This window comes from Chinchilla lanigera, unplaced genomic scaffold, assembly GCF_000276665.1.
Source record: "Chinchilla lanigera isolate Chin_1 unplaced genomic scaffold, ChiLan1.0 scaffold00012, whole genome shotgun sequence".
NCBI classification, from domain to species: Eukaryota; Metazoa; Chordata; class Mammalia; order Rodentia; family Chinchillidae; genus Chinchilla; species Chinchilla lanigera.
In genome coordinates this window covers 20,686,643-20,699,394 of record NW_004955413.1, presented here as the reverse complement: position 1 = coordinate 20,699,394, position 12,752 = coordinate 20,686,643, and the positions used below count along the sequence as shown (strand labels likewise).

Sequence of the window (12,752 nt, the reverse complement as noted above, 5' to 3'; positions counted from 1 at the left end):
TTAGTAACTGAAATTTAAGGAACCACATGTGACAAGTGGCTGCCGTACGAGGCAGCACAGTTCTAGATGATGTCATGAACATGATTACAGTGGGATGCTTCTGGAAGCACCCCTAAGGGAAACACTTTGGATAGTGAGGTGAGTGCACATATTCAACACCCAGCTCACCATGTTTCTGTCCTGTGCCCGTTGTTTTTAATTGACAAGGCATGAGTTTATCCAGGACTGTTGATAGGACACATCTTCATTATTCTTAGAAGATTCAAGGGCAAAATCATTGATGACGTGTAGGAATATGACTTAAGCTGAATTTCAACAGACAGATAATCACATCCAAATGGAAACGCTCAGTAGTTAGTGCTCTGTGGTTTTGCTGCTAAGATATAAGCAATGGTGGATTTTACTTTTGATGAACAATCCCTTTTTCAGCTGGTAGGGTGAATCAGTGAAGTTAGGGATATTATACCAAATTAAGCCCCAACCTGGAATGAGGACTGATGTAAAATTTTCCCCTTTAAGAGGAACTTGAGGGAACCGAAGTTTGCTTTTTTCTACCAAAGCAAGCAGTGAACAGAGAGAAAAAGCCCAACATTACATCCTAAAGGAGAGTTTTCTCGAATTGCAGAGTGTTGACAACACACGTCTGTCCAACATCAAAGCTGTTAGTTATAAATCTTGCAGATAACTGATCATCCCAAATCCACAAAGGCAAAAGTTGAAAGAGAAGTTAGAACATCAGAAAAGCCAAAGAAACTGCACAACCCCTGAAGGAATTGAAGCCAGTTACAGCATGACATATATCATGAGGTTTCTGTAGAACTTGGCCGTTCATTTAAATGCTAATGTGCAATCCTGGCAATCCCAAGAATTAAAGTGCTGAAGCAAGCAGCAATGCTGGAAATTTCAGCACATTGTTGAATATTAAGGATCCATGTGCTAAAGAGCTCAGGTAGACTTTTAAATGTCAGAGAACAAACCACAGCTCTCACTTCTGTGTGTTCTGTTGTGAATTCTTCGGCAGTGTGCCATTTTTTTTTTTAAAGGAGTGAAGTTTTGAGTTTCCAAGTTTTTTTTTATTAAGTTGACCTGACAAGTAAAACAAGAGGTCACTGCCTACAATTCATAGATAGTTTATTAAAAGGCAAACTCAAGAGTTACTTTTGGTTATTTTCTCTGTCATTTCAATCTTCTTTGGCTGTGAGAAGTGAAAAATTTCAGGTATTTAAAGCAAATTTCAAGATTTTGCTTCCTATTCTTACTCTGTCTTTAGATACGACATCAAAGCTGTTAGTTATAAATCTTACAGATAACTGATCATCCCAAATCCACAAAGGCAAACTTAATATAACACCACTGAGCCAGCAAGAAAGAGTCATTTCAAGGGTAATGATAACTTATTGAAATTTGGTTCCTTGAGAAATAGAAGAAGCTACCCAAAACTGAGTCTGAGTTTCCAAAAACTCAATTATATAGGAAACTTTTCCATTTGGATAATTTTTACAATCTCCAGAAAGATGGTCTAGATAATCATTCAACACACACATATATATAGGTATCTTCCCCATGGCAAGCATTAAGCTAGGTGTTGAGGAGGTAGTAGTAGTAATAGTAATAATAATAATAAAACTCACTCCAGTTGCCTTACAAATAGCACTGTATAAATGCTTTACATACATCAACTCATTTAATCCTGTAGGGATATAATTTGAAAGGCTGTAAATAGTCTTTTGAGGTAAGTACTAAGAGGAAACTGAGGCATGCAGCTTATGTAACTGGACAAAGGTAATACAAATCCTAAGTGATAGAAATGGGATTCAGACCCAGAAAAGTCTGATCCCAAAAGCTGTGCTTTTAATAGCCACTATTCACAGAGCTTTGATCCCCCATTCCAGTGACACTGTGAACAATCCTCTTTTCCTAATTTCTTTGTGTATGTCTAAAATAAAGGTCTACATCTCATTAGATTATAGTTATCTTGAGATTTTCTTCATAGTGTGATGACTTGCTCTTATTCACTATTTCAAGATGACTTGCTCTATTCACTTATTCACTTATTCATAAATGTTTGTGGTGCAGTGCAATGTAAACAACGGTTTGGGGGATGACAAGGAACTGAATTGCTAACTCAGCCCAGAAACTCCCATGAGGCAGGAACTCAGTTTCCTCATCTGCAAAATGGGAACAATGGAGCTGTTGTGCAGATTAAATGAGGTAATGCTATAAAGTTTACAGCATAGTACCTGGCTCATAACATTTGATCCATTCTTGGCATCTTAGGAGTTCAACTCCTAAGCCATGATCCATGGATCAAATGTTGGATTATTATTTGAATGCATTATTTGTTTCAAACAATTGTTAAGCACTAATTCTTTGAACTAAAAATTAGCTTAGAAATATGGAACTAAAAACAGACCTGAGAAAGTCTAGGCCGAAGCCTAGAGGTGAGCAAAATGAGGTCCAGTCACACTAGAACTCTGACTGCTTAATGTCCACTCAGGTCTCTCTCTACATGAGGTTCTCCCTTCCTCCCTCCGTCCTTCACACCTTCTCTTCCTCTCCTGCTTTATTCATTCATTCAATGCATTTGTCATTGAGCATCTACCACACTATAAGCTCTGTGACAAAGACAAAATGAGTAGTGGGTTGCTAATTCTGCTCTGAGTTATGTGGTTCTTAGGGAGAGCAACCTGGACCAGTAGCACCAGCATCCCAAGATGGGATAGTTCATTTTGTGTCATCTCAGCTCGACCACAGAACACACAGACATACAGCTAAGCCTGTTTTTGGCATGTTTCTGAGGGTGTTTCTGGCTAAGATTAACACTTGAATCCACACATTGCCTTCCCTAAAGTGGGTAGGCCTCAGCTAGTCCACGGAGGCCTTATGAGACCAAAAAGGCTGAGTTAGAGGCAGTTCCTCCTGCCTCAACTGCTTGAGTGAGGACATCTTTTTTTGCTTCCAAATTCAAGGCTGAACAGTCAAATTTTCCTGGGTCTTATGCCAGCTGGCCTTCTACCTAGAGCTTATGTCACTAGCTAGGTGTTTTTCAGGACTTTGGACTCGGATTGAACTATACTGTCAGCTATTCTAGGCCTCCAGGGTTCTGACTGCAGAACCTGGACCACTCAGCCTTAATAATCATGTAAACCAATTCCTTATAACAAATTTCTTTAACATTACGTCTATACCTATATTTCCTGTTAGTTCTGTTTCTTTGGAGAACCCTGAGAAGGCCAGCTGAGAGCTCAGACAAATTTTGCCCTGGGAGGGAGGCCTGCCAATCTTTGTAAGAGCCCTACAGGGGATTTTGAGGTTTGCTGGAGACCAAAAGCTGCTGTGTTTGACAAACACCCCTTAACTGACCTCACCAGAGAGGTGGGCAGCATCTTAGTATCCTCAGAGTTCAACTCCTAAGTCATGACTGATTTTCAACCTCACAAACAAATGTTTTTCCCCTGAACCAGCATGTTTTTGACAGCACACCTTTCCTACAGGGATAAGCAGGAGGTTCTGGTTGTCCAATTTCTTAATGAGTTTAGAGTACATGTGAAGTGTGATAGAAAACTGTAGTGAATGTTTAAGTTTTTAAAAATTATAGTAAAAGCCATATTCCCATTGATCTGCTTTAGAGTTCTCCCCCTTGGTTTGAACACAATCATCCTGTCATTCTTGCCACTTTCTGGAGCAGTTCTGGAAGTCCTCTTTCATGAGTGTTGTTAGTTGTGCTCTCCTGGCTGCCTCAAAGTCCTGAATTGATCCAAAACTTTTACTTTTCATGGTCAGTTTTTGCTTTAGGAGAGAGCCAGATCCTGTGAATAATGTGGATGAGACACACCATAGTTTTTTTTTTTTAAGAGCAGAATATATTTTTTGAGGGAAAGAAAGCTTCTGTCCAAGAGAGGGACAGAAGGGGACCCGAGTGGGTTTCTCAGGACTCTGTTTTTTCTAGGGACTTTCATAGAGCAAAACCATGAGGTGAGGCGGGTCCAAGGTAGGGGAACAATGGCCAAAACTATGGTTAGCCAATAAGAATTGTTCAGGTAAAATTGATTAAATTGCGATCAAATGAGGAAGCAAGTGTTGCAAGCAGGCATGAATACAGAACAGGGGCTTTTCCTGTAAGTGGTTGAGTCAGTGACTCCTCAAGGTCATGGTTACCTATTTAGAATATCAATCCCTGATGTCCATCCCTAGGAGGAATGTGGGTGCATTTGTTTAATCTTTTGTCTTGCGGTCTGGCCCACAGCAAATACGTATCTTATCTTGTCTTTCAGTAGGGCCTGGCCCTGTCTGACTGCCTGTAATATTTCTATCTAACTTAGCTGCCTATAACATTCCCCCCTCTGAAGAAGTAACCCAAACTGCCGTGAGGGAGTAATGGGTGATGACCACTCTGGCTTCTTCAGGCTGAAAGGGGTCCTAGTTATTGACCAGCAGTCAGAGATACTCTCCAGAGGGTCTATCTAAAGGCCCTCGATAGACACCAAGGCATTTTATTCTTGGGTAGGCACATAGCTTTAAATCTGGGGCAGACAAAGCCAAAAAAACAATTAAGTATACATGGGCCAAATAATAAGATCAACCATTACTGGCTACTCTTGGTGGAAATCTTTGTTGACTATATTCACCATGTCTTTACAAGGCTGCTTTTGCATTGCATGACACTCAGGAGCTGCATTCACCGTGTAGTAAGCACTCACTGAAGAGGACTTCAGAACTGCTGCGGAAAGTTGGTAAGCGTGGAAGAATAATGGGATAAGTGTGTTCTAAGCAAGCGGGAGTATCTTGAGGGGCACTAAATGTCAATGTGTGAGGTTTTTTTTTACTGTAGTATCTATTTTTAAAATTTAAACATTCACCATAGTTTTCAATCATGCTTTGTAAATATGAATGTAAGAATCCTGGCTACTGATTGTTGTTCCTTAATAAAAATATATTCTACAGACTAGGTAGACAGGTAAGAACTCTTCCCCGCTCAAACTCTACAGGAGCTGGAATTACTTATCTTTAGTGTGACAGGCCTTATCTGAGGAAGGCAAGCTACAGGGACAATAAAACATTGCGAATCCCACAGTGCTCCTTCTTCAGGCACCTCATCTGTTTTATTCCTTCCGCAGGAGTCAACACGCAGGTCTGCATCCCGAGCCCTTCAAGGATTCTCTTAGGGGCTGCAAGAATTTGCATTCTGCCGATCCACTGTGAACACAGACTGCTGCCAGTGTTGATCACAGTTTCTAAGCTGGGGTTGTATGTTTGCCACTTTCACTGAAAGTCAGATCAGTAATAAAAACCACAAGCTTTTTTGTTCCTCCACAAGAAAGATCGTGCAGAAAGAGTTGCATTTCTTTCCTATCAATAGAAGCACTTGGATATATCAGATTTTGTTCCAAACACACTGTACGCATCCTTGGTCCATGTGCAGTGCCCCCATGGAGGTGAGATGGGCTTCAGTCAAACAGCGTGCTCTGGAATGCTTCACAGGCAGCACAACAGTGTATTTTGTAGGAAAAGAAAAAATGGATTAAAACATTTTGTGAATAGTAATCAAATTGTCCAAACACTGTTATCACCCACAAAGTTGCATTGAGTGCTGCTATTTCCAACCTGTGTCCAATTGCATTACACGCGCACGCGCGCGTGCACACACACACACCCCTTAAATTATCATGCTCACGACCGAGGATATATGGAATGCCTAGTGTGTACAACCCAGTGCCTAGGCAGTTGTTTACAGATACACAAAATATAGCCATTGAATGAACGCCTTTTATCCTGAGTGACTTTAAGGCACTTTGTGTATGTATTATTCATTATGGAGGTGAATGTATGTATTATTCTGAGGCAGGTATTCTTGTCACAGTTTCACAGGTGAGAAAGTGACATACAGAGACATTAAATAATTTGCTTAAAACCACTTCTTTTGTACAGTGAAAGAATCAGATCTTAATTCTGATTCTCTGAGTCCAAGCACTGTAGGCTTCTCTCTGTGCTTCCAGTTTTTCTCAAAGTGGAAAGTCAGAAGGTATACATTTAAAAACCTCAATGATAATACAACTCTGCAAATCCTAAGTGATAGAGGAAGAATTCAAAGTAAGTGTTAAAGAAATGGAGATGACAGATCCAGGCATTGTTCTACAGAGGCCCAGCCAGGAAAAACAGAACCCACACCAGACACTGTAATGAAGAGATTCTTACTGAGACTTCAGCCCATGTCACAGGACTCAAAAGGCAGAAGAGAACCCAGCAATACCTATAAGCAGCAGCTGCCACTGGACTGCAGGAAAAAAGAATTAGAGTTAGTAGAACTTTATCACCCAGAGCGGCACTGCTGAGTTGGGAGTCTGTTTTTCTGGGGAGGAGGCTAAGATGGTGGCTGGTGATTCCCAGAGGCGTGCTGACACTGACATCCTCATTTCTTCCTTCCACCTTCAAGGGGCCTCTCTCGCCCCCTATTGGCAGAACCTGGCATGGATCCAGCGACAAGGGAATCATCTACACTGGAAACCCTCACTGTTCCTGGCTAAACTCACTCTCAGGAAGCACAGACCATGTGTTGCCTTACCTCTTTCCCGATTACTTGATGCACTTGAAGAGTGCAATATATACGTAGCTTAGCTTTACTTAGACCCTCTGCTCCATTTAGCATAATTCCATCAGTCAGCTCTGCTTATTCTACCCTTGTGGGCTCAACATGGTAGCATTTGCCTAGTGGTCCACCAATAGATACTTACAAGGTTTTCAACCAGAACTTAGTGACTACTGCAAGAGCCCACTGACTTAATTCTTTCAAAAGTTCCTCAGACTGCATTTCCCTGTCTAATAGAATAGCTTTCAACTCTACTTGGTACATCTTTCTGATTTTCATCTCTTATTACAAAAAGAAATGTATCACTGTGTTTATTTTTCTTTCCCTACGTTATTATCTTCTACTCAGAACTTCTCATTATTTTCATCCCAGGTTGTAGATGACATCCTTGGGGATTGGGACTTCAGATGGAAGATAGTTATAGCAAAGAAAATTGTCAAGTACAATATATATATATATACCAGTGGCTCAGATTTCAGACCAGTGATGATCTAAGACAAAGTTTTCTTTAAGGCACTCAGCATGAAAAATAAAGGGAATATCAAGAACTAGGAGAAGTACTAAGATATAATAGTGGAAGAGGAGGACCAAGGAGCCAATTGGCCTGTTTTGATCCATATTCTTCAAAAAGTTACCTAACTCTGCACCCTGGTTTTCTCATCTACAGACAAGTTGCAATAATACCAGTAGTTGTTTAATAGGGAATTGTAGGAATTGAAGTAGTTATCACTAAGTTCATAGAACAATAAGTGCTCAATAAATATGAAATACCATCATTTTTGGATAGTTTGGAGATGTTAACTGTCCTTTTTCATGGGAAGGACTGACTTGTGTTCTGAGATGACATCATCCCTACTATTCTTTATTTGAACACATTTCTGGATTAAACAGTATTGACAATAGATGCAATGAAACCTGATCATGATAGAACACTGCTATGAAACATTGCTAAACTACATAAAGAAATGACTAAAGCCAAAGAAAATGTGCTGAAGTTTTCATATTTGTAAAATGTTAATTTATTCACTCAACAAAATATATTGAGTGTCCACCAGATGCCCGACAATGACAATGTTGGAAACACTATGAGGGGCAGGACAGACCGGGTGCATATCCACAGAGAGGAGACAGTATAACAGAGCTTTTCACATAACTTACCTAATCAGTTCTTATAATCATCCTAGAAAAGGGTGTAATTATTATGATTACCCTGTTTTCCAGAGAAAACTCAAGTCTCATAAAGGGAAATGACATTCTTGGCCCCACATGACAGATAAAAATTGAGGTTCTTTTTACTATAACAAAATCATGTACTATATCTAAACCTAGTGGTTCTCTCAGTTTATGTACCTCTGCCTCTAAAATAAAATCAATGGGAAAATAAACTTGATGAATGTATATAAAGGTTAAGTCTTCTGGAGCATTAGTCTGTGAAAGGAGCCTGCATATAGATTTGGTAGTTTTTCCCCCAAATAGAACAATTGGCTCAGGATTTTCACGAGTGTGTCTCTAATCCTCTCACCTCTTTTCCTTTGCTAAATGAAGGGTATGAACCACGCATGTCTTTATCACCTCTGGCCTCTTTTTGCTCCCTGCTTTATGGTTTGTTACCTACCTTTTTACTGAAGGGGAGACTTTATGAGCTAATATGAATCTCAGAGTGTACATTACTCTTCTTTTATTTTTCTCGTTACTTTTGAAGCAGTGTCTCCTAAGGGATCATTTGATAGCAGTTTAAGATGACAAAAACATTCATTCTCAAGGGAGAAGTTCTCTGGAATGACAGACAAGAGGGCCTATGATTTTATGTATGTGCTCTTCCTCAAATCATGGCGCTCATGGTATTCCTGCTTTACTTTTAACTTCTTCCATTAATGTGTTGTGAAGCCATAGCGACTAGAGTGAGATCATCCTATGAGCTTTTGAGGTAGTATGACAGGTGCCTTTTATACCCAAATTTCTAAATTCTTACAACCCTCCTAATAAGTAGGTACTTGCTATACAGAAGCCAGACCCAAAATGCATTCATAATGATATCCCTCCAAAGACATCCATGATCAAGTATGTGTGGGAAACATGAAGTATACTTGATTCCTTTGGAAAATTACAATATATATTTAGCCAATTAAAACTGTAGGAAGTCCTGCTGAAGAGGATAAACAAGTAACCCTGTTTATCTTTAGCTTAAGCTAGCATTTGGACTTGTGATCCTTCTTGGTTTAAACACTTAAAACCCTTGCTGCAGAGCAGAGACAAAGGGCTACTGCTCTGCCTTGGACTGAACAATTAGAAGACCAGGACCACTGCCTGGCTTGGATGAAAGGCATTCTCTTGGAGCCAGGGTCACTGTGGCATGATCTCCTTAACCCAGGAGACAGTCTTAGGAACAGAACGTGTTGTGTGAATAGAAAATATTATTTAAGAGGTTCTTGAGTCCTAAAAGAGAAAAAGTTTTTTTAAGGCGCTCCTCTTAGTTGAATATGCTGGTGTACCCCTGTAATTCCAGCTATCAAGGAAGCTGAGGCAGGAAAATGGCAAGTTTGAGGTCAGCCTGGGCACCTTAATGAAAATCTGTCTCAAAAGTTTAAAAAAAGGGGGCTGGGAAATGTGTCTCAGTGATAGAGTACTTGCATAGCATACATAAGGTCCTGAGTTTAGTCCTCAATTCTTCAAACAAACAAACATCACATAAATAAATACATCAAAAGATTCTTCTTTGACAGAAAGTACTGTGTAGTTACAGTGTGATAAGTTGGCAGGTAGAAGCTGCAACTAAAAAGATAACAATCAAGTTATAATTTTTATATAGTTATAATTGAGTCATTTTCTATTTTCCATATCAAGACCAGTGGTACAGGTTGACTCATTTTTCTCAGTTCACAGGACTTTTGGTGCTAAAATTGGATGAGATCTCAGCAAATCAAGACAGTAGGTCATCCTACACCTAGTAAAAACTGATTATTTTTTACTTCATCTATGTGATTCTAATGTAATTAGAGAGTTTGGTATGGCAAGATTAACTGCATTACAGAGATAATTGATGATATAGTTTTGCTGTAGAATGAAATATTCTTGTGTGTTGGATGCTAATGATGTAGTTGGGGATATATCTGGGACACACCAAATGTTTATTCTTAGCAAGTCAGAGCAGTAGGCAGTGTAATTAATTTGATATTAGCCCATGTGGGAATATAGGTCTGGCTTAAGGACACCTGTGCCAGTTCTGTGGCTAAGACAGACCTACCTGGGAGACAGAAAACAATTAAGACTTAAGGTTGTAGCTGCCTCCAGCAAGTAATCAGCCACAGAAGTCCATGATGTAAGTTTACAGAGACTGACAGCTGACATCAAGCTATCTGCAGGGATCTTGAGACCAGACTGGAATGCAAGGCAAAACTTCAGTTCTCAGATAGTAGAACTGAAAGGAGGAAAAGAGGGTCAGATCACAAGGTTGAGGCAAATGCAAGAGACCCATTGTCAGAACAGACATCACAGAGGAGTAAAAGGCAGTGTGTGGACCAGCACACTAGGGCTTCCAACTTCGGTGTTGGGCAGGCGGCAAGGTATTTTCCAATATCATATAAACCATTAGACCACCTCTCAGGACATCCTGACAGCCAAGAGATCAAGGACCCAAAGCCCTTTATTTTCTGCCTGAGAAGAGCAAGACCTCACATACAGCTGGGAAGATCATCAGAATGAGGCAGGGAAGATGAAGAAAGAGGACATGAGGCCTACTAATTACAAACTGCAGCAGCTGCTCATTCAGTGCCTGAGAACCTTGGGATCTTGGAATGGATAAGCAGAGAGACCAACCCAAAATCTCAGGACCCTTCTGCCCACTTGGTTTGTGAAGTCTGTACAGGGAATGTCCATAAAATATTGCATCCCTTGAAGCTCCCCATCAAAGATGAGCCAGAGAACAGACATTTGGTATGAGTGGGATTCCTGGTGGGACAAGGTCTTGGTGATTGTAGAACTTTGGCAGAGAACTCTGAATCATCTGACAGGGTGAGGGCAAATGTCAAGTGGTTGGGCTTATCCATAAAAAAAATGAGGAAATGCAGGGACTTGGCAAAGCTGTCATCCTTATTCCTTGTCAAGCAAGACCTCTTTTACTAAGAGGATAGCAATCTGTTTATCTTCCAGTTAACAAAAAAAAGGAAGCTATGCTTTTGAAAATTTCAATTTTGAGATTTACAGTCCTCATGTCTTCTGAACCTACATAAAAATGCCTGATTTAAAAAAGACTGTACTGAATTATGATGCTGAAACCATGCCACCACACTCTAAAATCTTGCAAGAAAAAAATCTTTCTAAAGTTTCCATTAATATATGGGTTTATACATATATAGATTATATGGAATTTTTTTTATATGGAATATTTTTAACAGTGACATCTTACAGAGCATTTCAAATTACCAGAGAGGAAATAGAGAGATTAATCACTTCATAAACACTAATTATTGTGACCCTTATGTTATTGAACAATCCGTTTTTAAAAAGTAATAAAAATGTCTGGGTCTTACATTGGTATGCTTCAGCTAGTGACTGTTTATTATTCCCTGGTTTAACTATGGACTGATTTATATCCTTACAATGTTTACAAGTATTTCCTTGAGAATCAAGTTTCAGATTTAATACTTTGCAGTGAGTTCTTTGAGAAGGAAGCACTAAAAACAAAGAAGTGATATAATTTTCCAGAAGTAACTTTGTAGATTAAGCTCTAAGTGTGATTTCCTTGGGTATCAATTTTCTTAAGATCTTCTTTCACCCCCTAGATTTACCATGTTATGTAGAAGTTTCACACTGAGGTTACTTTTTACTTCTCTGATAATGTAGATAATCCCTGGGCTTTACTGTGTCTTTGGCCCTCTTCATATACTTTCTCTGGATCATTTCCTTTATGTCTGCTACCTCAAACAACATCTCTAAATTGAAGACATTGAACTTGTAGGTGTACCTCAAGGCTGTGGTTTGAATGTATCTCTCATGTATTGGAAACTAAATCCCTAAATCATATGTTAATGGTTTTTGAAGTGAGGCCTTTGAGATATATTTAGGATTAGATGAGGTCATGAGAGTTATTCCCATAATGATATTAGCAGCTTTATGAAAACAAAAGAGCTCTGAGATAACATCCTTACTCTGCCTTACCATATATGGCCCTCCATCATGTTGAGACGCAGCCAGAAGGTCATCACCAGACACTTAGAAAAGCTGCGGTCATGCTCTTAGACTTCCCAGCCTCCAAATGTGTGAGCCAAATAAACTTCTATTCTTCATAAAGGACGCAGTCTCTGTTATGTTTTTTATAGTCACTGAAAATACAGTAAAACACAGACTGTCCCTACATTCTCAAATGCCTTCTGGGCAAGTCCCTTAAAAGTTTCATAGGCACTTCAAATAGATGATGTCTTGGTTACTTTTCTTTCATTGTTCAGACAAAATCCCCAACACCCAAAATGAAGGAAGGAAAGGTTTATTTAGCTCACAGTTTGAGGAGATTTCAGTCCATACTTAGCTGGCTCCAAGGCAGAGTGGCACATGGTGGAGGGCAACAGTTCATGGTGATGGAAGACAGCAAAAACAACAAGAGCAAAAAGGGGAGGAGGGGTGCCAAGCAGCCTCTTTCTCTCCCTTACATGTGCAAACTATCCACCCCAGGGCAGGTGTAGCACATACACCCATCATCCCAGCATTAGACTAAGGATCAATCATAAACTCTGGAAGCTCACCCCATGACTGCATGAGGCTTTATGGGGACATCCAGACACAAACCATAACAGATGATCAGCAGCACCTGTTGCTCTTTTATTCTTTATTTCAGGAAATGGCATTGCAACCTATTAGATAATCAGGCCAGAAATTTACAAATAGCCGTAGACTTTGCTCTTATTGCAGAATCACCCTCAAGTCTTTCTCATAGTCCACAGTGAAGGTCTGAGAAGAGGTCCTGATGCAGCCCCAGTACTGGTGCTCTTGCTTTGTTGATGTGCCCTCTGGTGCCTTACAGAGAGCCTAAGTGTGTCCCATACCTTCCTGCCCCTCTCTTAACTAGATACGAATTAATGAGGCTAAGGAGAGAGGCTTATGAGATCAGCTACCAAACTGCACTCCACAGTTATTTCTGTATTTAACTGTAATTTTTTTTTTTTTTTTTCTT

The 12,752-nt window shown here is 39.8% G+C and overlaps 1 protein-coding gene across 1 annotated transcript in view; it reads left to right on the top strand.

Moving 5' to 3' along the window:
- Positions 1–12,752, top strand: part of Lmntd1 (lamin tail domain containing 1) — a 262,615-nt gene that overhangs the window by 71,794 nt on the left and 178,069 nt on the right. The gene's annotated exons all lie outside the window — the stretch shown is intronic.